Source organism: Microcebus murinus, chromosome 5 (assembly GCF_040939455.1).
Source record: "Microcebus murinus isolate Inina chromosome 5, M.murinus_Inina_mat1.0, whole genome shotgun sequence".
In the NCBI taxonomy this organism is placed as follows: domain Eukaryota; kingdom Metazoa; phylum Chordata; class Mammalia; order Primates; family Cheirogaleidae; genus Microcebus; species Microcebus murinus.
Genome location: NC_134108.1, coordinates 103,082,475 through 103,109,206, shown reverse-complemented (window position 1 = coordinate 103,109,206; position 26,732 = coordinate 103,082,475). Strand labels below are relative to the sequence as shown.

Below are 26,732 nucleotides of genomic sequence, written 5' to 3'. Positions count from 1 at the left end.
TTCCTACTTCTCAGGGTTATTGTTAGGAACAAGTAAGAACATTTTAATGTACCTATATGCAATTTAGCACCATCTACATTCAAGGCTCTGTAGCAATTTTTTCATATATGTGCTTGAACTAGGGTGACCATATAATTCCTAATGCCAATCAGGACACTTTGCAGAGCAAAAGGTAGTGCTATTAATATTAATTATATAAAAGGTAATCAGGACTGACCCCAGCAAACCAGCTTGCACGGTAACCAGTGATAATAAACATGCCAGTTTTCAGAGAAGAAACTGCTTGATGTGAGTTGGGTCACGTTACCCAATGTTGACCATCTAGTGGGGGAAAAAATAAGGAAACATTCTGGGAAGAATGTAGCAAGATCTAGCCCAAACTTTCTAATGGAATAAGGCCGACTATAAATATATATGTAAAGTACAAATTGAAAAAAATATTTTTGTTCTTATAGTTCAAATCATTTCTTCATTCCCAGCATCAAGGGGCCCACTGCCCAATTCAGCTCCTAGCAGTGTGGTTGCCACCTCTCCTCTATCGATTCACTTTTTCACTGTGCTCCTCCCCCACATCCGCCAAGAATTCTACCAAGAATGCAAAGTGTCTTGGAGTGTTCACTGGTGTAAAACCCTTTGATGCTTTTCCACACTTACAGAAGATACCTTCAACCCCACGCATGGCACGAGCTCCCCAGCTCCCTATGGTCTGGCCCTCCTCCTACCTGTCTCTCTAGCCTCCTCTCCTGCTCCCTCTGACCTCACACTTTATTTACATTCTAGAAATTCCAAAAATACTTGTATCTACTGGTATGTGGTACTGGAGTTTATACAGTGACACCTTGTTCTCAGCCATTCTCCCAACCTGGAATGTTCTTTCCAATAGCTTCTGCCGCTCCCACGTATGATTGTAGATGCCCCTCAGGAGTTGTCTGCTCAAGGAGGCCTGGGGACAATGCCCTCCCTGATGCTCACCCAGCATCCTGAGCACGCACACCTTTGGCCTTGGGATACCAGAATGGTTAAGAGCACAGGCTCGGGGCACAGAATGCCTAGATTCAAATCCCAATTGATCTTTGGCAAGTTACTTAATCAAGCTGTGCCTCAGTTTCCCCATCTGTAAAAATGTATTTAATAGGATTCATGTCTTGGAGTTGTAATGAAGATTAACTGTGTTAATATAACATTATATATATATGTATATATATATTTGCATATATATATACATATATATATATATCTCACATAATACAGTGCCTGGCATGTGCACAATGCCCAATAAATAGCAGTTGTCACACTCTGATGTGGCCTGCATCTGACCTCCTCAAGGGCAAAGACTGGGTCTTATTCCCACCTGTATTTCTGGAGCCTCCTTGTAAGTGTTGGTTGAAATGAACTGAGATTAGGAGCTCTTGGAAACCTTCAGGGAGACCCTTTGTAGACTAACATAAAGAGACATAGAAACTTCAGTCTCAGCTGGTGATGGGGTGACTTTGCCCTAAGGAAAATGGCTGACCCTTTGCACAAGCCATGTTCCTCCTCCTCCTCCTTCTCCTCAGCCCTCCCTGGCTGTGCCGCCCTTGTCATTTCTCAGTTTGGTTTTCCCATTCCCCGTCCTGTTCCCCAGGTGGCTCCTGTCTGAGAAGGGGGCACCCCTGGCACCAGCTTCCAGAATCACACACATGCCTAACCACATGGGGAGGCCAAAAAAATTAATAAAGCATAATAAGGCACCTTGCACTTGTTTTCTCACTCTAAGTCAGGGGGATTAGAGATTTCCCCTCCAACTTCAACTTCCCTTTCTCTGGCCTTGCATTTCAAAATACACCCAAATGAAGATTTTTATGGGCAAACCAAGTTACATATAAAACATTTTTACATTCCTAAACTGACAAAATGATTTAACTTTGTAAAGGGCACTTAAAGTCTAAGTATTACATATGCTTCAAAATTTCCTCAAATTTCCACTAAAAAAAAAAAAAAGGATTCTAAAGAGCTCCAGAATTCCCAGACATTTTCCTACTGTAGGCTGACCCCCAAGAAGCAAGTTGTGTGCATGTGTCCCATAAAGAGCACTTCTGAGCTGAGAAGGCAAGGACCTCGCCATGTCCTCTCTGACTGGGCACAAGCCCCTCCACCACCGTCACCTCTTCCCACACCAGGCTGCCCTTCACAATGAGAAGAGGCCACAGACAGCTGGAGTCGCCCCTGCAGAGTCAAGCTCCTGGGAGGCCAAACATCTGGGCAGCTGCCAAGAGCTCCAGTTCCCCAAGCCTTCTCCATTCTTGGGACATTAACACCCCTCTTTCTCGCCAGACCTCTTGGCAAGTGCCTAACAGCATTGTGGGGAGGTCGCGCCAGTTAAAATGCTTCATCGGGTTGAGGAAGCATGGGAGAGGAGCCAGTCACCCCACCAGGGTCCTCTTCAATCCAGGGAAGTGGATCTAGCATATGACAAGGGGAACTACTTGTCTTTGTCTAAGAATAGATAACAGAAAATGATTAGAATTGTACCAATGGGAATTTGGGATTAAAGTTTCTGATAATCAGTTAGTGAATGTCTTAGTCCATTCAGGCTGCTATGACAAAATGCTTTAGACCAGATCATTCACAAACAGAAACTTGTCACTCACAATTCTGTAGGTTGGAAAGTCCAAGATCAAGGGGCCCACAGATTCAGTGTGAAGCAGAGGCTTCAAAGATGGTACCTTCTCGCTGTGACTCACACAGCTGAAGGAGGGGAAGAGGCAAGTGGGCTCCCTCAAGCCTCTTTGTAGGGGCACTAACTCCATTCATGAAAGCTCTGCCCTCATGACCTAACCACCTCCTAAAGGCCCAAATTGGGGATTCATTTCCAACATATGAATTCGGAGGGAACACCAACATTCAGACTGTAGCACTAGGTGAAATGAGGACCAAGAGCTTAGGGACAGAAGTTGATATATAATAGTAGGGACCCACTGCAATCTAGGCAGGAGAGCCAGTATGACCTGGAAGACAAAGTAGGAGAGCTGAATCCTGGCTCTCCTACTCACCTGCTGTGTCCTTGGGTAAATTACCTACCCTCTCCAAGCCTCAGCATCCTCATCTGTAAAATGGGAAAATGATAATGATAGTGCCCACACCATGACTTTTCTATAAGGATAAACTATAAGAGGGCTCCCTATAAAACTTGACATATAAGAATAACTCAGTAAGTGCTACAGTCATTATTGTTATTCCCAAGGTTAGGGATCCCTTGGAATAATGAAGAGAAGACCTGTGTCTAAACTAGCACCTGCCTCTCCCACCCCATGACCTCATCTCCGCCACTGGGGCAGGTGTCCAGTCCACTCTATCTCATCAATGTCTCAAGAAACTCATGCCACCCTCTGGCTGCCATACACAGCCCTGTCCAGGACCCATGTCTCAAGTTCCCCATGTCCACCCTGTCTCCAACCCCAGTCTGGAGAGTGAGAATTCTGGCGGGGACCCCATAGACCTATACACAACTCCCCAACTCCAAGAAAGGGGGGCCCCAACAAGGCAGAGCAGTAATGAGATGGAAGATTTGGGCTAATCCTGAGCCAAATGAGGGTCTAATTCCTGCTGTAAAAATCTGTCAGCTGCTAGTTAACAGTTCCTCTGGCCCTGAGCTGGGGGGAGGGGGGGTCTGCTTGCAGGAGCAGTTGGGCCTGTACCTAGGGTGTTGTTTTTCTCCCTTTTCCTTGTTTTTTTCGTTTTTGGAATGTGAATATAAACTTTATGGAGGGGCCTGGTCTCTGTTCACACCGGGTGCTAATAACCCACAGCTGAGAGCAGAGGTGCAGAGGGAAAGGGAGGTGTAGCCTGGCCCAGAAGGCTACGGGAAGCAGGAGGGGCTGGACGAGGGGCTCAGAGGATATTTAATATTGAATTTGCCTTTTTTTTTTTAATGTGGAAACTTTTAGACACAAACCGGCCCCTGTGTTTAAGTCATTAAAACATCTTTAAGCATTTTCTGGTTTGAGTTTGCTCTGCAGCCGTCCTTGTTCCTGGAATGTATTTTATTTTTCTTTTAAGTCGGTGAAAGCAGGGGGTGAGGGGATGGCAGGGGGAAAGTGCATTTCCAACAGATTTTGCTTTTTCTTGTTCTTGGGGTGGGGAAGAGGGCGGAGAAGAGGAGAACAGGGCTCCCTGTGTCTCATCCTTAATCCCCAGGAATCCCGCTTGGCCTTTTAGGGCCCATGCACTTGCTGACAGGACATACACTCGCCGTCTGCGTCAGGGGCGTCGTCCGCCCTCCAGGCCGAGCAGGGAATCGTGACAAGCTGAGTTAAACTCGCCCCAGTCTTGGGGGCGGGCGAGGCGCTGCGCTGGGGACAGGGCGCGGAGGCTGAGCACACCAGGATGGCTGAGGCGGGAGGCAGGCCGGGCCTCCGCTCTGCCAGGGCGCACAGCGCAGCCCTTGAGGCGGAATCTCACCCACTTCCGCTTGGGACACAGGCCCTGTGGCTGCCTCAGCCTCCTGGGCCAGCCTCCACAGGTGCCCGGGACAGTGCCCAAGGCCGCTGCGCTGGGGCCAGGAACAGAAGGCGCACGAGAAGGTGAGGGTTGGAGGGGACGCCCCAACGCGGCCGCGGGGCCCCCAGCCTCCTTGACCTCAGGACTAAGCTCCAATAAACCAGCAGCAACGGCCCTGGCGTCTTAAAGGAGGAGACTTAGAATCCGGACTCCGGCTTCCTGGGCAGTGGCGCCCAAGCCAAGACTCGAAGAGCCCGGGCTGGAGTTTGGAGCTGGATATCCTCGCAGAAACTGTGTTCTGTGCTCGTGGTGAAGACGCCCAGTCCCGAGGGGGCTGAGACTTAACTGGGGTCCCCAGGCCCAGTCTGAAAAGTGGGGCGGTGACCCCGGGACTACTCCAACTGGGCCAGAGGGTTGGCTTGCCCAGGCACGCAGTAGGTGTCCAATCAGTGCCAAGTTGTAGTTATCCCATCGGTGGCGCATCAAAACTTCATGGGCCGGAGAATCCAGCCCCAGTTTCAGCTGTTTAGGACCCCCTGCCCCTGCTGAGTGCCTGTTTTTCTATTTGAAACATTGGGAGGTCCAACGCCTTTGGGGGCGGGGGTGGGGGGTGGAGGGGTGTGTGCACAGTTTTCTGCAAGGGGTCCTTTTTTCACAAGCTTGGAAAATAGGACGGAGGTGTGTTTAAGATATGAAGAGTGGGCTGGCAGGCTAGAAGGAGTAATAAGAAGCTCAAAGGGGCATGTTGGGGACTGTGAGTGTGAGTGTGTGTGTGAGTGAGTGTCAGTGTGTGTATGTGTGAGTGAGTGTGAGTGTGAGTGTGTGTTTGCACACACACGTGTGTGTTTTCAAAGAGAGGCAGAGTCATGTTAGGGAAACTTCCTTTAGGAAATCCTCTCGTAAGATGACCCGTCTCCTCCCTGAGTGGCTAGGAGGCTGCAGGCGCAGATGGCTAATCTACTAGCTCGGGAAGGGACCCCACCTCACCCCACTCCTCTGCGACTCTCAGGTGGGCCAGACAGCCACCTGGCACTGGCACGGGGGTCAGGGAAAGTCTGGGGCAAAAAGGAGTGAGAGGCAGTCAGACAAGCTGGTCTCGCAGAGGATAGGGGGTGCCACTTCAGAGCCTCCTGGGCTGGGGGTCTCAGAGTGCCCTGGGGCTTGGGGCAGGGGACAAGCAGGGAGGTGATGGTGGACGGAAGAATGGGCGCTTGCATGAAAGCAGGAGAGCTGAGAAACTAGCCTGGAACTGGATCCATTTCTCCTTCACCCACCCATCATGCCTGGCTTGATGCTAGGGGTGTGATGACTGACTGGGTTCTCCAGGGCTGTGCAGCCCTGTACCCGGCAGCGGGGCTGAAGCCAGATGTAAGCTGAGCGAAAGCGCCCTGTTCCGGTGACCTTATTGCTTAACGACCTGAGTTCGAATTCTGACTATTCGGGACTTGCCTATGGCCTTATCAGGATGTAACTCGTGATTTAGGTGATTTTTGTTCCCTAATTAGGTCTTATAGGTCAGGAAACTGAGGATTCACGTGCCAAGGCATGGGCACAGACCAGATCCCTCCCGACGCCCCCACGTGCAGGCAGGGTGCCTCGGGTGCTGGGGCCTTGGTGCTGGCTGGAGCTCCCGCCTGCCCAGCAAACTTGCATTGCTTACTTCCCAACAGGAAGAAAGTGCCCAGGGCGGTCTTCCGTCTGGAGGGAGCTTTACTCCTACAGGCCCCCTCCTGCTGCCTTCACGCTACTGGGGCTGTAGGAGGAAGAGTGAGACCTCGCACGTGCTGGACAGAAAAGAGCGAACCTGAGCACCCCATCCTCAGTGCGCGGCGGGTCCCCTGAGCGGGCCCGGGGACCCAGTGGGCGCTTCCCACAGGACCCAGAGCGCCAGGCCGCTCGCTGCGCACCCTCGACCCTCCCAGGAAGGGCCTTCCCAGCCGTCCCGGCGCGCCCTTCGCTGCAGATTCCGGGAACCGTGTAGGCGCGCACAGCTCTGCCTTCGGGACGCAGTTCGGTCCTGCAAACGAGCAGGCACTGGCAGTAATTTGGCTCTGAAAATTGGTGCCACAGGAACAGCTGAGAGCTGGCAAGGCCGGCGCCCCTGCGGGTCAGCGTCTGTCAGTCCGCATTAAGATATGCAAAACCGAGGCGCCCGCACAGCCGCCATCGCCTCTCCGCCGCGCGCGTAATTGGTGTCAACTGTTTGATTGCGATAATTGCTAATGTCTGGGGAGGTGGCTTCCAGGCCCCGGTGGGACAGAGCCCTCCTCACGCCCCCCGAGGGCCTCCTAGACCCAGCGCGCTTCTGCCAACTGCTCGCGGAGACTCGGGCCTGGGGCTCCGGTGGGACTCCCCGTCCTCCCTCCCGTTCCCTGAGAGCCGAAGAGAAGTGGGGAGGAGCGAGAGGGTCTTTCCCCTCCCCCCACCAACACAAACTCCCATCAGCTTTTGGAGGGAGGAGGAACGGGAAGGATTTAGCCTCCATGTCACCCCAAGTCCCACATTTCCCATCCCACAGTGGCCACAATCATCTCAGCTGACCGGCACTGAAGCCTGTGAAGTCAGTATTCCTAAATCCTACCTGAGAGATAAGAAACTGAGGCTGGGGAGTTCGGTCTTGCACCTGGTGAGAGGCAGGGCCAGGCAGGAAAGCTAGAGCTTGGTTCCCTAAAGTCCTAACCTCTGCCCCAGCCTGCAGATGAGGAGGCCTGGCTGCACTGGGGACTTGGCAGTTGGTGACTGGGCACCCTGACTGAGGGGTGCTTGGGCCATGGAGGCAGGGCTACGTGGGGGTAGCCATGCCCACCTTTCTTTTCTTAAGGACCCGGGGAAAGGAAAGTGGCATTTAGGCCATGTCATGACCAAGCAGGACTTCTAGAGTGAGGTCGCTCCACTCGGGCTGGGTGAGTCTTTAGTGTGGGGCTGTCCTGTGCATATTGGGATGTTTAGCAGCATCCCTGGCCTCCGCCCACTAGATGCTGGCATCGCACATACTCACCCCTCCCCAGTGGTGATAAACAAAAATCCCTCCAGAAACTGTCAAATGTTCCCGAGGATGAAGGGACAAACCATCCCCAGTTGAGAACTACTGGTCTCACCCAGGCCCCCTGTGGGTTCAGGAGCCATGTGTCCCACGTCTGGCACGGTAGTTAGTTCTGTTCAAGTCAAAGACAAATGTCCATGTTGCTCGCTAGACACAGAAATAAGTAAGTCAAGGTAAGCCTTCAAGAGAAAACAAACAAGCTCAGAGGCAGGGCTTTTAGATGTTATGTCAGAAGCAGCACAGAATGTTAGGGGAGCCCAGAGCAGAACGCCTAAAGGACGTTGGGGTAGTCTAGGAGGGCTTCTCAGAGGAGGCGGTGCTTGAGCTTGAAGGATGACTAATAGATGTCCTTTATGTTTATTATTATTAAATAACAACAACAGCAATAATGATTTAAACGTATTGCTATTTGCCTCTATTTTTCTTAGTCTGCCTGGAATGGGAAGGGTTTGGAGCTAAAGTTTCTGGAATACGGGGCCGCAAACATGCAAATCCCGGTGAAGAACAGGTGGGCAGTGGGTGTGCAGTGGGAGCAGGCAATGAAAGGGTTTGTTGTCAGTAGATAATTTTAAAACAATAATAAAACCTACTAAAAGTCATCTGCTTTTTTATTATCACCATGCACCAGCAATTTTGTGTAATAAAATACTCCTCCCTGAAAAAAAAAAGAAACTTCTTTTGTGCTGTGTTCTAAGTAATTACTGCAGTGACTGTTAAGTTTCAATAATATATACATGAGCTTCAAATTAGCACATCTCTATTGCTTATCCTTTAGTGAAGATTGCACACCACACCCTAGTTAATTCGAAAAACTCTCATGTATACCGTCAGAACACACACGACTCAGCTACACTCTTCATTTTGAGATTAAGTTTATAACAATTCAGAATCATTAGAGCTGGCTTCAGTCACAGTTCATGTCTCAACTCCTATAGTTCCACACATCCTTGCCTTTAAACCGAAGATTCCAGAATAAACAATGATGCACAGTGACTGTAAAGACAAAGTAGCAGACACAAGCTACTTCAGTTCTGTTATTCTCTATGCAAATCATTGTCTGAAACTTGCAGATTTTGCTCCTCTGGGAACGTTTCTCCATGTGTTTCCTCCCCCCACCTCCCACCCCCAAAATTAATACCATTTTCAAGTATCAATCAATCACTGTAGGCTTTTTTGTACCGTATTATTTATTTTACTTATTTATTTACTGGTATGATCACACAATGTTTAATAAAAACATTTTCACTGTGGTTTTCTTTTCTGGCCATTATTAGTATATATTTGTTATTTATTACTATGGTGATAATTTTGTCATATGGGAGGTGTTAAATGATTCACTCGGGGTGTCTAATATGTTAGATACCCCACTGGTGTGAGAAGGGAATGCCAGATCCACCGCCCAGACCCTTGAGCTGGCAGACGGCACAGTGGGCAGCAGGCGCTGCTGTTCCCTCCGCCTGCCTTCCCTACCTGTTTCCCTGCGAGGTCCCTTCCATGGCAGCCCTAGCCCCAGTCTCCCTCTCTGTCCTCTTAGCCCAGCGGCAGCTGTGACTGGCCAGGGAAGGCTCTCAGGGGAGCTAAGGCGTAAGTTCAAGGCAGGCGCCACTCCACATAGGTGACAGCCTCCTAGCAGGACCTGGGAAAGCATCCTGCTGAGATCCTCAGCATATTGGGGAAACTGAGGCCCAAAGAGACATGGTGCCCAGCCTAAGGTCACCCAGCTAGCTAGTGGGTCAGGGCAGAACTAGAAGTCATTATTTCTGGCCCCCAGGCCTGTGTCCTTTCATGACACCACTCGGCCTTGACCTAACAAAGATGGGCTAGTGGTGGAACTTTAGTCAACTGAGGAAGGTCTCCCTGGATGCTCTTTCTGGCCAGGAGGGCTGTCTATGGCTAAACCCCCAGCCATGGGCTGCTAATGGTGCTCCTCTTGGCAAAGAGGAAGGGGCTGATGGCATTTTTTAAAATGCCACTGACTTATCAAAGACATACTGATCCCTACTATGTGCCTAGCCTTGTGTTAGGCCCTAGGGACACAGAAATAAGTAAGTCAAGGTCACTGCCTTCAAGAGAACAAACAAGGCTTAAATAAGGGGTTTTAGATGCCATGTCAGCTGTAGCACAGAATGTTAGGGGAGCCCAGAACAGAACTCCTTATGCAGGCTGGGAGTAGTCTGGGAGGGCTTCCCAGAGGAGGCAGTGCTTGAGCTTGAAGGATGACTAATAGATGGCTGGCTACAAGGGGTGGGAATGTGGGTGGCTATAGAAGAGGACACTACTCAGGGTGCCACCCTCGGGATCTAATCATCATGCAAAGCACCTTCTGCTGAGCCCTCTGCTCCATCTCAATCCACCTCAAAACTCACCTCTCCAAGCAACTCATCCTGTTTGTTCTGATGCCATTGGCCTCCGTGTTCATCCATCAGCAGGTCTGGACTCCTCTGCACATGGCTGTCCTCTCTTCCCTCTCTGAAGCCCCGGGGACCCCAGCCCTTGCGTCCCTTCCTGCCCATCCCCCAGCTCAGCCCAGGTTGGAGCCCTGAACTCAGAAGGCCTTTCCCTCACTCTCTCCATCCTCGCCCTCCTTTTCCCTTTTGTTTCTCTTCCCTTTCCTTCTTCCTTTCCAGCCTTGTCATTCTCTCTCTCATTGTTCCCCAGTGTGAGCTGGGAGCAGGGCCAGGTGTGTGATGGAATTCTCTAGACCGGGGTCTCGGTGGCCTACAGCCCAGAGGCCCTGGCCTTCCCCTGGGGAGCGGGGTTCAGCATCAAGCCAGACCCTCAGCCTAGAGCTGAGGGGGGTGAAGGGTGGGGACAAGGACAGTGCGTCCCAGCATGGTAAGGCTGCCCATCTTTCTCAAGAAGAGGAAATCTGGGGACTCCTCAAGGTGAAGACTTTTAGCTCCCGGCATCTGTGAGTTCTACTTCCAGGAAGCCCCTTCCCTTCCCCACTCTGCCCACCCCCCAGTGCTGCTGCTGCTGAGGTGGCTGCTGCTCCCATTTCAACCAGCACCAGAGCCATTAATAGCATCAATTTTATTTGCACCAGTCCCGGCTCCCTCCCCGCTCCCCAGGGGCACACGATCCAGAATGCCAGGCCCTGCTTCCTTTTCTCCTGGAACACGCTGACTCCCTCCCCGGGCGCCAGGGGAGCTGGCAGGATAATAACCTGCGAGAGGAAAACTCTCTTCTCCCTGCCTTCTAATCTTCAGTGCTCACCAAATTAGAAAAGGCATCAGAAGCCCATCGGGCAGACTGCCGCAGGGATGTCATGTCATTAACCCCAGGCAGCCTCCTGCTGGTACCGGCAGCTGGGGGAGGATGTTTCCGCCCCCCCAACCCTTTCCAGCCCCCTGCCTCTAGGCTGAAATGGAACCCACCCCCTGCTCTATTTCCCCATTCCCCATCCATGTCCCCATCAGTGGGCATGGACTCCCCACTCCCATCCCCACCTTTGCCCATTGCAGGGGTTTCCAGAACAGCCAGAGTGCCCTTGGACTCCTGTCCAAGCCCCCATTCCATGAGTGGGAAGACTGGGGCCCACAGAAGACGCCGTCATCCTGTTCCTCCTTTAGCACCTGTTCCAGCTGGGTCTTCATTTGCCCGGTCAGCAAAGACTGGCTGACTCCTACCCTGCACCAGGCCCAGTTCTAGGCACTGAGGATACAGCACTGAACAAGGCAAAGTCCCACCCTCGTGGAGCTCACAAGCTACTTCTTCCAGGAGGTGCCCCTCATCCCCTGAGGCTGGGCAGGTGTCCCCCACATGAAACCACAACCAAGAGCTGACTTGGCCGTCCACTAGGCTGAGCACGCACTGACGCAGGGACTGTGTCTTGTTCAGCTCTGGCCCCCAGCACCTGTTACAGGGCCCGGCAAGCTGAGATGTTCGACACATCTTTACTAAATAGTCATGACTAACACTATGTGTCAGCCTCCGAGTGCTAAGAGATTTTATCATTATTCCTATTTTAGAGGAGAAAACGAGTTAAGTGACTCATCCTAGGTACCCATCCAGCAGGTGATTCAAACCCAGGCGGTCTGGCCCCAGAGGCCAAGATCCTTATGCTGTACGGGAAGGGAGGAAGGGATGCCACCGATGACGGGAATGCTGGGCTTCTGTGGTCACCTGCTCCCATGCCACAGAGTCTGAAATTTCTTCCTCCTATTGACACGGGTCTCTACAACTGCATACACCACCTAGTGCTTTGTTTTGCTACTTCCAAGGAAATGGAGCTAGCAGACAGCCCCTGACTTCTGTAAGATCATCTCACTAAATCCAGGAGGTGCTGGGTGTCCTCAACCCCAGGAACGGGCTGGTGTCCCCAGTGGCCCTTGGGTTCTCATTCCCAGCTCCCTGCCTAGGAGTCTTGCCCACTTCCCCCACCTTCAGAAAGCCCTCCTGCACTTCTAGTACCATCGAGATCAGGAACAGGTCCCTGCCGCCCCGTGTAAGACATACCTCCGCACGGCCTGGGTGTCCCCTCTAATGTCCTGGGGCTGGGCCCATGGTAAGTGCTGAGTACTGTTGGTTGGTTGCCTGACTAGTTCTCCTTGGGTGATGTCTGCAAGGCCACGTCTAGTTCCAGCCCTGCCGTGCTTTGCTGTGTGTCCTGGGGAAAGTCAGCCCCCTCTAAGTCTCAGTCTCTTCGTGTATTTTGAGGTTTGGACTAGATGGTTATTTTCCTCTGTAAAAGTCTAGCTTTGACAGCAAACAGTAGAACCCAGCCTTTACAGGCCAGCGGCAATATCCTCCCCCGATCCTTGGTACGCTTATCTGCCGAGGACATGACACCTTCAGGGAGAGATTGAGCAACTTCTAGAAGGGATCTTCCCATGGGATCTGGGAGATGGGAACAAGGAACAGGAGTAACATTAAGCTCTGCTCTGCCAGGCCCCACCGTGGGTACCCTGCACGTTTCCTGGCATTCAAGGCTCACAGTCTCCCTGAAGAGGCTGTTCTCCTGCTCATTTTACAGATGAGGAAACTGAGGCTCCTCTCTGAGTTCACACAGAATGTGAATATCTGTGAGATCAGATCCGGTGGGTCTGACTCCAAGACAGGGCTTTTCCCATGGCATGGAGCTGCATCTCCCAGCTGCGCTGGTCTGGGTGTGCCTGGACCCGTGTCCTGTGTCCTGTCCCTGTGCTGTGTCCAGAACACCCAGGTGTGCGTGTGGAGGCAGGGAGGGCGTGACCCAGGGTATTGTGCTCATGCTACATCTATGTCTGGATAGTTCCTGCACTATATCTGGAGAGCCACACTGGAGTGCGTGTGCGTGTGCATGTGCGTGTGTGCGTGCACGCGTGTGTGTGTGTGTGTGTGTGTGTGTGTGAGAGAGAGAGAGAGAGAGAGAGAGAGAGAGAGAGAGAGAGAGAGAGAGAGAGAAAGAACACAAGTTAGCTGAGGGGAAGATTGGGAAACCAGAGGGAAAGAAAGAAAGAAAGAAAGAAAGAAAGAAAGAAAGAAAGAAAGAAAGAAAGAAAGAAAGAAAGAAAGAAAGAAAGAAAGAAAGAAAGAAAGAAAGAAAGAAAGAAAGAAAGAAAGAAAGAAAGAAAGAAAGAAAGAAAGAAAGAGTGGAAAGGGCAGAGAGAGACAGAGTAAATGTGCGGAATGACAAGGGTGACAATAATAACAATAATAATAACAAGGATAACACAAACCTTGCCTTCTTTTTTTTTCCAAGCCGAATGTGAGCCGGAGCAGGGCTGAGGGGATTAATCTCTTAAAAAATAAGTGCCGAGTGAGGAGACAGGCAGTGATTAAGGTTTTAACTGATCAGTCTGCATCTGACAGTGAACCAGCTATTATCTTAACGGAATCAAACGAACATTCAAAGCTGTGCTCAGCCCCAAACATGAAAGGAGATGTCATCTGCTGGCAGCTGGCAAGCCGCAGGGGGAGCTGAAGGGGAGAGAGGAATGGAGGGAGAGGAGAGGAGGGCGAGGGAGAGAGCAGCGTGGTGGGGGAGAGGGGCAGGTGGAGGGAAGAGGAAGAGATGGCGCAGGGCTCCTGGTTCTTGCCGCCCGCCCCTCTCCACACACGACCCCATCACAGGCCCTAAAGCCCAGGTCCTCGATTGCATCACTCCTGCTGGGACACCTTCAGCAGCTCCTCCGTCCTGAAGGATGAAGGCAGGACAGGATGAAGGCCGGGCCCTCAGAGAGGACTGAGGCTCTGGCTGAAATCTGTGTCCTGGGCTGCCCAGACCCGGACGCTTGTCCCTCTCTTTCTTAGACATTCAGACTAAATTTCCCATTTAACTGTCCCCATAACCCAGCACGCCCACCCTTGTCAGAGAGGCGGAGGGACCTGCCGCAGCCCCCATGCCTTGTAAGAGGCAGATCTGGGATCTGAACCCAGACTTCACTGACTGCAATTTCTCTCTGCTTTTATCACCAAAAAGGGGGACAGAAGAGCAGAGATGACCAGGGAAGAGCAGGGACAAACCAGAAAAGAACACTGAGGGAGATTGTCACTCTTGTCCTCTACTCCTCGACATTAAGCCAAAGATGTTCTCCCCCCATCCCACTCCCCGGAAGCAAGAGCGCTGGGCGAGGGGAATTCTAGAATTGGCTTTGCCCTGGGCCCTGGGCCCCTGAGCCTGGACAGGTGCCTGGCTTCTTAATGTTTGTTAAAGGAGGGAAGGAGGAAAGGGTGTGGTCCCCGGGCAAGTCCCCACAGGGGTGGGACAGAGGGTTGCCTGGTCTTCGGCCCACCTCCAAGACCCCCAGACAGAGGGGATACCTGGGCCTGAGGCTGTGCACGAGTGTGCGAGCTTGGGGGAGAGAAAAAGAGAAAACAGGGGAGAAGGAAAGATTTAGAGGGAGAGCCAAAGGAACATATCTGACAAATGAGAGAAATTGACTCACATACAGGGCCCTGTGACAATTTATTTGTTAATGCAGAACTGACCTTCTAACCCCACTTGCCCTCTCTTGCTGGCCCTCTCTCACCCACTTGAGGAGACAGCTGTTCCTCAAAGAAAATAGACATATGGTCCTCCCTCTTTCCTCTTTGTGTGTGTCTCTCTCTCTCTCTCTTTCTCTCTCTCTCTCTCTCTCTCTCTCTCTCTCTCTCTCTCTCTCTCTCTCTCTCTCTCTCTCTCTCACACACACACACACACACACACACACAGAGCCAGGGCTGGGTCCCTGCTCACAATCTGCTACTCTGGGCCTGCAGCCTGGTGTGGGTCACAGCTGAGGTCCCAGACTTGCTCCCTTTGGTCCAGGTGAGACCAGGTAGATCCAGCCCAGGCCCCAGGGTCAGAGCGGGCCTGTGCATCCCAGCGCCCACTGCTGCCTGCATTCAGCCTTCAAGCCCTGCCCAGAAGGGAGGAAGCCAGGGCGGCAGCCCGCAGCCAAGAGGGGGCAGCAGGGGGCTCCCTCTCCAGACTGCCCATCCCCACACTTTCCCCCTGCCTCCACCCTGGTTCAGGACACCCCTATTTCATGGCTGGATTGTGGCAATAACCTCCGAAGTCATCGCCTTCTCTTTAAGCCACCTGCACACCACGGCCAGAGGTCTCCTCCTAAGACACAGCCCAAATGGCATACTTCCCTTGACAGAAACCATTTGCTTGTGAGGGTCAAGTTTAAATTGCTCTAGCTGGGCTCAAAGGCTCCCCACGGTCTGCCCCTCACTCTCCACTCTGTCCCTGAGCACGACACACCCATATTCCTACCTTGCATACACAGTCACTGTTTCTATCCATCTGGAGGCCTCTGTCCCCCTCTCTCCACCCAGCCCATGTTGCCTCTCTTTAGAGATTTGGACATTAAGTCACGTTGTTGAGTACTTACCACATGTCCAACACGGTTCTAGGCCCTTTATAGGAAATAAATCATTTATTCTTCACTTGAACCTTATGAGATATTTTACAGAAGGAAACTGAGGCAAAGAGAGGCCAAGCAACTTGCTGATGTCACATAGACATATCCAGAAGGTGACCAAGCCAAGATTTAAAATAGGGGGTTTGGCTCCAGAATCTGTGCTCTTAACCATTTTTATCCCACCCTGCCCCTCAAGGGCACACTGTCCCTCCTTGAAGCCTTTGCTGGTCACCCAGCCCCCATAGCCAATCCTTTTGTCCTCCAACTTCCTCAAGTATATGTTATCTGTACCTCTCATGGGCTCCTTAATTACACAATGCCTTGAATTAGTACTTTGATCTCTGCGTGTGTTAATTTTATCTCATGAACTAGATTATTTATTATCAGGAGTATAAACTGTGTTTGCCATTACTCTTGCAACTCCGCCACCACCACACTGAGAGGCATATGGGTTAGAAATAAAAATAGCACCAGCTAACATGTGAGTGCTTACTATGTGCCAGGCACCCTTCTAAGTACTTTCCATGGATTGATGTACTTATTCCTCACAGATGAAGACACAAATGAAAAATTAGAAAGATTGAGTAACTTTCTTGCTCAAGGTCACACAGACTGTGGTATGTTAAAGATGATGACAAATTCTTTATCATTCCCCCACTGAGAGGTGAAGTTTACTTTCCTTCCCTTTGAATCTTTTTTTTTTTTTTAATTTCAGGATATCGTGAGGGTACAAACATTTTGGTTCCCTTTGAATCTTTAGTCAATGGAATGTAGCAGATGTGAGGTTGTGTCACTTTTGGGGCTAAGCCTTAAGAAGTCCTAGAAGCTTTTGTGCTTCTGGGAGCTCTGAATTGCTATGTATGAAGTCTGCTTAGCCAGCTGGAAAGACCACATTGCCTGGAGAGCAAGAGGCCCAGCCATCCCAGAATCTTGATCAGTCCACCAGATGACTGCAGCCCCAATCACCATCTGACTACAACAGCAAGAGAGACCAGCAGAACAGCCACCCAGCTGAGCCCAGCCAGCCCACAGACCTAGGAGAGATAGTACAATGCTTGCTTTAAGCCGCTATGTTTTGGAGGTCATTTGTTACTCAGTAATAGAAAACTAAAAACTAATAGATCCTATTCTTTTTCCCATTTATCAGAGGAGAAAATAGATGGAGGGCTATAAAGGTTTTGCAATTTACTTGCCCAAGGTCATGTAGCTTTGTAAGTGGTGAGCAGGAGCTGGGGTTAAGGCCCAGGTCTGTGCAACTCAGAGCTTGAGGAGAATGAGTCGTTGCCACAGTTAACCCTCAGTGACTGAAGACAATAGGTTCTCAGGGACAGGGTATCTGGAAATATCTCCTCACCTGCAGGGCAATTCATTTTGTCCCTGAACCCCTGCTGTACACCACGGGAGGAACAGGGGGGCAGCTGTTTCCCTGCTGTACATTGGGAGTTCAGGGTGGTGGGCTGCAGTGGGTGAGGCAGGACCTAGGGGGCAGGAGTCTGGTTGCTGCCTTCCCTGTTGATCTGATTTCTCTATAGAACTTCCACAGAAGTCTTTCTTTGAAAAATGCGTTGTGGTTTAAAAACCACTGGACCAGATAATCTCTAAGGTCCTTTCCAGCTCTGACATTCCAGGATTCCATGAATGAATGATGGGAATGAATGGATGGGTGGATGATCTGGTGCTGTGGTTCCTGTCTCTGAATGAATGATGTGGAAGCACAGAGGGAGGGAATGAACTGGTGAAGCATGGAGTGACTTGGAATGCAGGGGAGTTCTGGAACCTGGCGACAGAGGGACAGGGAGGAGGGTGCTGGAGGTAGCTGCAGGGATGAGAAGGGGTGGAGATGGCTGCAGGGATGAGAAGGTCAGCCTGCATGGAGACACAGCTGGGGCGGCAGCCTGGGGTTCCTGCTCTCACCTAAGAAGCCATTGTGGCACCAAGGGTTAAGCACACATGCTCTGGAACTAGCAGGCCTGGGTTTAAATTTCAGCTCTGCCCTTTACTGGGTGTTGACCTATAGCACTGTATTTAACCTCTCTAAGCTTCAGCTTTCTCATCTATAAAACAGAAATTATATTATATATATATATATATATATATATATATATATAATGTATATCATAAGCCTGGTATAGGGTTAGATGAGAAAAATCAGGTAAAAAGCATAACCCAGGGCTTGGCACTTAGTAAACACTTGATAAGTAGTAGCTGTGGTTCTTTGTAGAGGATCTTGAAGACTTGAGTTAGCTGAAGCCCCAGTAGCAGAGCTAACCTCAGGAGGCCCAGAAAGCTGCCCTCCACATGTGCCCAGGCAAAGGTGCCCAGGGCATGTGTGTCTGGGGAAGGGACGTGGGAGTGTGAAGCAGACACTGAGGCAGATGGGGCTTGGGGTGTCATGCTGAGAGATAGTAGGACATGGCAGGTACCCAGATACCGCCAGGCCTCCCAAAAGCTGTAAACAGAGCAACAGGCTGGAGATGAGAAGGTGCTGGGGCTGGGAGAGAGCTGCCCAAGCTAACTGGTCGCTCCATGGACTGGGCCTCTTGAGAGGCTGAGGATGAATCTGGGAGGCTCAGGTGCCATCCTGCCCTAAGCTACCCCATGAGAGAGTCACCCCTGTGGCTTGTGATGCTCCCCGATGTAAGGCACACACAGTCTAGGAAGCATGTGACAGCTCATGGCAAGCAAGGCCAGGCCCACAAATGACACAGGGCAGAGCTTTCAGGCCAGAGAGGCTGTCCCATCCTGGCCACAGACTCTAGAGCCAGCCGACTGGGGTTTGAATCCCAATTCTGCCATTAACCAGTTGCATGGTTTTTGAACCTATGTGTGCTAAGCGCTGTGGCAGTGGTCATGGTTCCTGATGTCATGGTACTGGCAGTCTAGCCGGGTAGACAGAGACTCAGAAAAGGCTTGCCGACGCCGTCAGTGGCAGGTGGCACACCCTTTCACAACAGAGGGTCAGTGCCTTGAGCTGGAGCTACGGGGGATGTCAGTGTGGGTTCTCAGAGAGGTCTCCACGGGCCACGACAGGCCAGGCTGGGCTTGGAGAGATTAAGGGGAAAACATCTGGAGAGAGGACAGTCTGGAGACAGGAATACAAACGGCCTGTCCCCGCGGAGCAGGAGGTGGGATTATGGGGTGGGAGCTAAGGTGGGAGGGGCCCAAGGGAGCCAAGGAACTTGAGTGAAGATGGGGAAGTTTGAGGCTCCCAGCTGCAGCCCCTCCCTCTGGGCAGAGGCAGGAGTAAGGGGCACGAAGGGGAGTCACAGGTGCCCCTGCGCAGAGCACTGGGGCTCACAGGTGCCTCTGCCGAGGCTGCGCCCACTCTGATCGCCCTTGCCAGCTGCCCCGGCGTCCCTGGATCCCCAGGGTCAGGCCATTACAGGGCCAGATTTATCATGGGCAGGTGTGCTCCAAGACGGTATATTATCCAGGATTATGAACTGTAACAGGATAATCTCTCTAATGTAATTCAAGCTCTCGACATGGCTTATGGCTCCTTAATGTACCTCAGACTGAAGAATTACAAGAACATTCTCCCCCCAGCTCCCCATGTTCCCTCCCTCCCTCCCCTGTCAACCCCTAAATGATTTAGGCAATTGCCTGAAGCCAGATCTTGGCATTTAGTCATAATTCAGTGCAGTTCAGTAAACATGATGGGCAAGGAGGTTTCCCCGCCTGCCCCTCTCCCACGAAGGCCTCTCTTTCCTCCTCCACCCAAATGCTCCCCTCAGGAACAGGCTGGGTGCAGGATAATCCATGAACCTCAGTGCCCTTAGAACTCACCCCAAAATACCCTCTGGGCACCAAGGCTTAAAGTGTCAATTTTGGCCTTGGGGTCCCCAATAACCCAGCATGATATGCCCCTGGACATCATCTCCCTCTAGACTGAGAAGATAACCCCGGAGCCACAGAACAACGCTGCAGCCAGAGGGCTCTCAGGATCCTAAGACCCTAAGATGCTCTAGTCCTGTGACTCGACCTCGTAAACCCATGCCTCTTTGGGAAAACATTCAAATCTTCTGCAAGCTGCATCACAGAATGTTTCAGCAAGTTTCACCTTCTATAATGTTGCCCATCCTGCAAAAACAAAACAAGCGAAATAAAACCTCCCCCAGGGAGCCGTGCTGCCACAACTGAAAACTGTCCCTCTAACCCCTTTAACTGTACAGTTGCTAATCTTGCAACTCAGACAGAAGGTTCTTTCCTAATAACAGATTAAAGTTCACTGAGCATGTACTATGTGCCAGGCATTTTCCTACCTAGTTTACATGATTCATTCATATAATGTAGCCAATAATCTTTGAGTAGGTACCATTACTCCCCCTTTCACTGACAAGAAAACTGAGACTCAGAGAGGTGAAGTCAAGGTCACAGGTCTATTAAATGAGAAGCTGGCACATAAACCCAGGCAGCCCGGCTCCAGAGCCGGTGTTTCCAACCATTGCTCTACATACCGCAGGGCCATACAGCACCTGAAGGTCAGCACTGGAACCCAGGCCCAGGGTTTCCTCCATCTACTGAGCGCCCTGCCAATACATCAAAAGGATAGGACAACAGAGTTCACTCCTGGCTCCTAGACAACATCAATATATTTTCACAGTGGCTGTCAAGCCCACCAGGGTGATCAGAAATCCAGGCCTCCCACCAGCCAGCTGGTGGAGGCCATTTGGAAGCCCCTCAGCTCAACTCAGACAAGTAGCCCCTTCCCCTGCCCACCCCCTCACTGCTCCCTCTTCTTCTGTGGCATTCTCGTGCCCATGCCCTCCCTTGCCCCGTACCTTAAACAGGGAACCAGAGGCCCCTCCAGGCTGCCAGGATCCAAGGAAGGGGGCAGAAATGTCCCGCACAGTGGGAGGCAACCTCAGGCTGGGAAGAGTTCTTCCTAAAATCACTCAATAAAACAAGGCAGTCTGTCTCCTGGACAGGTAATGGTATCTATTGAGTACCTTCTGTATGCACTGCATTGGTCTTACCCTAATGTTCTTTCTAATCTTGAGCAAATCACTTGGTCCTTTTGTGACTCATTGCTGTCATCTCTAAAATGACTAATAATAGCAGCAAGGACTAAATTAGAAAATGTAGGTGTAAAAAAAACCAAACAAGTTCAGATAAAGCCCTCCACACATGCGAGTGTAACACCCCCCCCACACACACACACCTCTGATTGAGTTGGTCATTCTGGATCTCTAAGTAGAACTGTATTGAGTTATGTCCACACCCTTATCCCTGCACCCACATCCAAGTAAGAAGAGAAAAATCCAGGTGAATCGTCCGTCTCTAATCCCTGGCTCTGAAATAGGTTAGATCTGAGGTATCTGAGGTTATACCGGCCACTCGGCTTGCAGAGTCTTTGACATTTGGGATTCTTCACCCCGGGGGGGGGGGGGGAGAGAAAGCTGCACATTCAGGGGCCCTCCAGGGAATGCTGCCAGATGTGGAGGAAATTTGCTTGCTCACTGGCCTGTGTAAATTCATATGATACTTGGTGTAAAGGACCCAGCATAGCAGTGTGTAGATACCTGAGTTACAGTCCTGCCTCTAACTTCTCTTTCCCTGAACCTCAGTTTTCTCATCTGTAAAATGGGGTGGAGGAGGTCCCAGCGCCCTTCCAGTCCAACATTCCTTTGCAGGCTTGCCCTACCCCTTTGCCAGGTCTCCAGACTCTTCCTCTTCTTGCCTCTTCCTGCTCCCTTTTTGTGCTCAACGCCCACCCATCTCTTCTTGTTCAAGAGTCTCGGAAACCTGTCATTCCAGGAAGTGCCACGAGGGGGAGCCTTCATTTGGCTGCCTGGGGTCAGGAGGGACACCAACTGAAGTGTAAGGCTGCAGAGTCAGCCAGTCCCAAGGGACCCCACCAAGACCCAGACAAAAATAGAAGGTTGGGGGGGCCTAGGGAAGGGGCTCTAAGCTACAAAGACCATGCTGTAAGCTCTTGAAGGACTGTGACCTTGCTTTATGCGTTAATTCTTGTCCCTCAGTCAAACACTTTGTGTATTGTGAGGTTATCCCACTTGACACCTGGTTTAATTCATGAGTCATGCAGGCAGGTGGAATTATCTGTCACCTTTACAGTTGGGAAAACTGAGGCTCAGAGAGGTCCCAGGCTCACCTAGGGTCACATAGGCAACAGGGAGCAGAGCTGTTGACGGCCCAGCTCTTGCTCTGCACGTCCTGGCCTCCCCCAGGGCCTTGCCCCAAGCTGGGCACACCAGGGACCTTCAGGGACACTTCTTGAGTGAATGAATAAGTGGGCCCTGTGCATCAGGTGGCAACGTCCCTGGGGTGAACCTTCTCTGCCTTGTGCTGGTCCACTCAGACACAGAGCTAAAGACACTTCAGTCCCACTGTCTACCTTTCCCTCTCACCTTCCGGAATCGTGTCATCTCTCACCATGAGACTCTCGAAGCTGGGGGACTTTCACTGGCTCCAACTCACTTGAACAGGTGAGAAAAGTAAGGCCCAGAAAGAGAAAGTGACCAGCTCATCCCTTCAACTGTTTACTGAGTGCCAATCTGCGTGAAGCCCTGTTCTAAGGTCTGGGACTTTTTGAGAAAGCCTCTGCCTTCACTGTGCCTACAATCTAGGAGGAGGAGACAGACACTCAGCGGGGAAATATGCAGCACTTTAGTTAGTGGTAAGTGCAGCTGAGCAAAGGAGAGCATGGCAAGGGAGGCGGAGAGTCGGGGGTGTGCACAGGGTGGGGGTATTGGTCTGAGACGTAGGAATCCTGAGGGACTAGCAAGTGCAAAGGCCCTGGGGCAGGGGTGTGCTGGCCTGCCTGGGGAGCAGTGAGGAGGAAGGGGTGGGAGGGAAGGGCAGAGAGGTGATCAGATCACTAGGGTCTCATAAGAAACCTTTTCTCTGAGTGAGATGAACAGCCGTTGGAGGATTTTGAGCAGAAGAGGAACACACACTGACTTTGGTTTTAAAAAGATAATTCTGGCTGAGCACGGTGGCTCACACCTGTAATCCTAGCACATTGAAAGGCCAAAAATGGGAGGACTGCTTGAGGCCAGGAGTTCAAGACCAGCCTAAGCAAGAGTGAGACCCTGTCTCTAGAAAAAAAAAAAAAAATAGCCGGCCATGATGGCATGTGCTTATAGTCCCAGCTACTCAGGAAGCTGAGGAGAGAGGATTGCTTGAGCACAGGAGTTTGAGGTTGTAGTGAGCTATGATGACACCACAGCACTTTAGCCTGGGAGACAGAGCAAGAATACCCTGTCTTAAAAAGATAACCCTGGCTACTCCGTTGAGAACAGAGAGGAAGGACGAGGGATGCAGAGGGACAAGTTAGGAGGTGTTGCAATATTCCAGCAAGAGAAGATGGTGGCTCGGAACAGCGAGCTAAGTAGGCAGGTGGTGAAGAGTAGCAGATTCTGGACATTTTGAAGACAAAATGAGCCAGATTTGCCAAGGCACTTAGATGAATAATGGCAGAAAAAGAGGAGCTGAGAAAACTCCGAGATTTTCTTCCCCAGCAACTGGGAAGATGAAGTTGCCCTTTTCTGAGATGAAGAAGACTGACAGGTGCAGGCCTGGGGGAAAAATCAGAATTTGGAAGTCGAGTTTGGGGTGCCTGCTGGATGTTCAGGTGGAAATAGGGAGCTGGATTTATGGGTCTGGAGGTCGGGAGAGGGATTCACGGCAGAGCTAAGAGAAGGAACCCAAATTCTCAAGTCTCCCGACTCCCAGCAGAGTTCTTTCCCTAGTGTGGAGAGTACTCTCTCTCCGGCTGGAGAAGTTAAAAGCCTGCGCTCAAAACCCAGGGCGCAAGGAGAGGAAATACGGTAACCCCGCGCGCGCCCCCAGCCCCAGCTCCCCCCGCCCCAGAGCCCCGAGCTGGGAGGCGGGAGGAGAGGGGCCGCGCCGCCGGGAGGGGCGGGCCAGCCCGGAGCACGCGGGCGAGGCCGAGGGGCCAAAGGCTCGGCAAGCTTCGGATCGGGCGAGCGGGGGCTGCTCCGGCGCAGGGGCGGATCTCCGCCGGGGTCTGGGTTTCTTCTCTCGGCAACGGTCCTGACTGTTTCCTTGAGCCACCGTCAGATATTTGTTTAACCTCGCAGTTCAGCCTCCCGGGGGCCTGCGGGGAGCGATGGAGGCAGGGCGGACGAGGCTGGCGGAGAAGGGGGGCGGGAGGGGAAACGTTTTCCTCCCCGGGCACAGGCGGCGGCTGCCTAGCTCCCGCGTGGAGCCCCACCCCGGGCCCCAGACCTGCGGAGACCCGCCAGCCCCTTGGAGTCCAAGTGTCAGCGTGGGAATTGGGGGACCACAGTAGTGTACCCACCTCGATCTAAAGCCCAGGAAACCGAGGGGAGGGGTAATTCGCCCAAGGTCCGAGGGTGAGTATGGACGGTGCCAGACTCCACGGGTCCCTCGATCTCTGTGGGTCAAATGAGCACCAGAGACCCCGTGGTGTCGCAGGACCTGAGTCCTGTGCGAAGTCATATTTACCATCCTTGCGACAGAACTAGACGCTGCACCTCTCCGTGCCTCAGTTTCCTCGTCGGTAAAGGGCATCACTCTTGAGCTGCCTTTTTGTTGTTGGAGACAGTACACACACACACACACACACACACACACACACACACACACACACACACACGGTCCAACGCCCGCTGCCAACTGCCGAGCCCCAGTGGGCCTGGCGCAGCCCTGGACACCCCGCACAGGGCCTCGTGTCGCGCCAGCCGCGTAAACCCGCGGTTCCCCAGCCGGTGAGGAAGGGGTTAGAGGGAGGCGCGGCGGGGAGGCCAGAACCCGGCTCTCTCGAGCTAGAAAGGAGCCCCCCACCACAAAGCGGTGGCGCCCGCCCCTGGGCCCTGGGGTCAGTGCTGCGGGCACGGGGGAAGGGAAGCTGGGGGCCAGGGGGAGCGGAAGTCCCTGCTCCTAGGCCCCACTTCCCCTCCCCGACCCCTCCCTCGGCCTGCCCAGGGGCAGGTGAAGAGGGGACCGGGCTGCGCTCCAGGTGGCGGGGCAGCGACGGGGGTGGGGAAAGGCCCGGCAACAATAGCACTTTTATTTGGGACTGTTTGGTTCTGAGCGGGTGGGCGGAGGAGGAGGAGGCCGACTGGGCTGCAGGGGAGGGGCTGGTCAGCGGCATCTGGCTACACACCTGCTCCCGCTTAACCCTGTGCGTGCCGGGGCGCCCGCCCAGCGGGGGAGGGCTCGAAGACGGCCGAAGAAGAGACCCAGGCCGCGGACGGCTGGGGCCCTGGCCAGGCCTGGCGGTCTCGGAGCGCGCGGGGCTGAGGATCCCCGGCGCACAGCGTCCCCCCTAACCTTCGCTGTACCCCTCGACCTGCACTGGCCCCTTAGGCGCGGCGCGCGGCTCCTGGGTCTGACTCCCGCGCGCCAGCGGGGCTCGGGCGGGAGAGGGAAGGCGAGGCGTGGCTCCTGGGCCTCTGCGCGGACTCCCCGCCGCCCTCCGGCCGTTCCGGGAAGCCGGCCTTCCGGAGGCGGCGCAGCGGCTTCAGCTATGCCAAGGGCGCGGGGCGCGGGCCAGGCCCAGCGGGCGGCCGCCAGGCGGGGGAGCTAGCGCCGGGCGCGCCCTCCCGCACTAAACGCTTCCAGGCGCAGCGCTGCAGGTGAGCCGGGGCGCCCGGCGCACCCACCCCGGGCCCTGGCCTCGCCGACGCTCCCTGCCGGTGGGGCGCCCGCCGTGGCCGCCCAGCCCTGCGCTGCACCTGCCCGCGCCGGCCCCCCGCCCGCGCCGCTCCCACCCCGGTCCCGGGGCTGGCGCGCTCGCCCGCCGCACAATCGGAGCTTGTTTGTGGGCGGAGGAGCCGAGCCGGGTGCGGCGGCCCAGCGCCAGCCCACTGATCCCATAAAATATTATTTGTGTTTAAAAATTCCAGTAATTGGCTATGCAGCCGCTTTTTCCGAGCCCCGTGCCAAGCGCAGTAAAATCGCAGTCCGGCTGGGGTTATTTTCATCATGCAAATTCCCATTTCTGTAAACAGGGTTAAAGCCCCTGGAAGGTGCCGGGCTGGAACCAGAGAAGGAAAGCAGAGGATGGAGGTGTTCTCTGAGTCTGGGAGTTGGTCAAGCTGGCCTCCTCTCCTGAGATCACCCGGTCACTGGGGAGTGTTATTCAGATGATTTCCCCAACGCTTTTTCTTGAAGACCAGCGCCTGGACTCCACTGGGTAAAATCCTTCATTTCCTTAACTTTCCCCTTCCCCTTCCCCAACTGAATAACTTACACCATTAAGTCATGGAATTATAATTCTTTTCTCCTTTTTTATCTCTAGAGCAAACTGAGGCCCAGAGAGGGGAAGAGACTTGCCTAAGGTCATACAGTGAGTTTGTGCCTGACTGCCCGGCCATCAGGACCCCTGGAGGGGTGGGGAGAGGAGGAGGCTGGAGCAGGTGGCCAGGCCAGCCAGGCCAGGAGGCTCCAGGGCCTGACTTTGGGATGCTGACGGCTGGCACAATGACTGGGGAAGGCTCCCTCTCCAAACATACCCACTTCCTGTCCCTGGAACTGCCTGGAAAGGAGAAGGGAGTCCCCGCCAGGGCCTTGGAAACCCTGAGTAATGGACAGGGAGCCTCTGCCCTGCTCCACCCAGGGATGGCTGCTGTCTGCCACAGGGAGCCACTGAGAAGAGGAACCACACACATGGGAGGGACAGATTTTTTTTTAAACAGAGGCAGAATTGGGATCCAGATTCTGGAGCTGAAAGGAAAATTGGGGCTCAAAAAAGAGTTAATATTCTATGATATACAATATATTATTGCTACAGTGTATTGAGTGCACAGTGTGTGGAGGCACTACTTCACTATTTGTCTCATTTAATCCCCACGAGCCTAGGAGGTGGGTACTAAAATTATACCCACTTTCCAGATGAAGATACTGAGGCTCCAGCTGATGAAGTCACTTGCCCAGAGTTGCCAGAAAGAAAAGGCCTTTCTTTGGGGACTTCTGTGAATGGAAGACCTCTAGGTTTCCTTCATTCCCTCAACAACCCCAAGCTTTTGTACCAGCCAAGCCTCCTCCTGTCTCCCTCCACTTCCCCAGTGGCCCTTTGTGCTGGAGACTCTTGTGCCCTGGATGTTCCTCCTCCCTCCTATACTCCGTCTTCTCTCTCCTCTCCCCTTCTTGGAACCCTAGGTTCTCCAGCCCCAGAGGCGGCCGGTTATGGAGCTTTTTGGTAAAAAAACAACAAACAACTTCTTTTTCCAAAAGTGGTTGTGTGCTCAGTGGTGCCTCCTCTGTGTCCATCCAAAAACATACACACACACGCACACAAACCAAAACAGGAGTCAGGCTGTGGCTCAATAGAAGGCAGACATTCCGAGTGGTTTGGGATTATTTCACAGCTGAGCCGGCGGCCTGGGAGGCACTGAGCCTCCCGTCACTGCGACAGTCCCAGCACAGGC

General features: G+C 52.8%; 1 protein-coding gene and 1 long non-coding RNA gene across 2 annotated transcripts in view; one reads left to right on the top strand and one right to left on the bottom strand.

Annotated features, from left to right (window-relative positions):
- LOC105869149 (triggering receptor expressed on myeloid cells 1) overlaps positions 1–26,732 on the bottom strand; it is a 298,495-nt gene that overhangs the window by 110,868 nt on the left and 160,895 nt on the right. The gene's annotated exons all lie outside the window — the stretch shown is intronic.
- LOC105875876 (uncharacterized) lies at positions 24,787–26,535 on the top strand. The gene is made up of 3 exons (XR_001156166.2): positions 24,787–24,938; positions 25,314–25,498; positions 25,604–26,535. It is a non-coding gene; the product is annotated as an uncharacterized LOC105875876 (long non-coding RNA).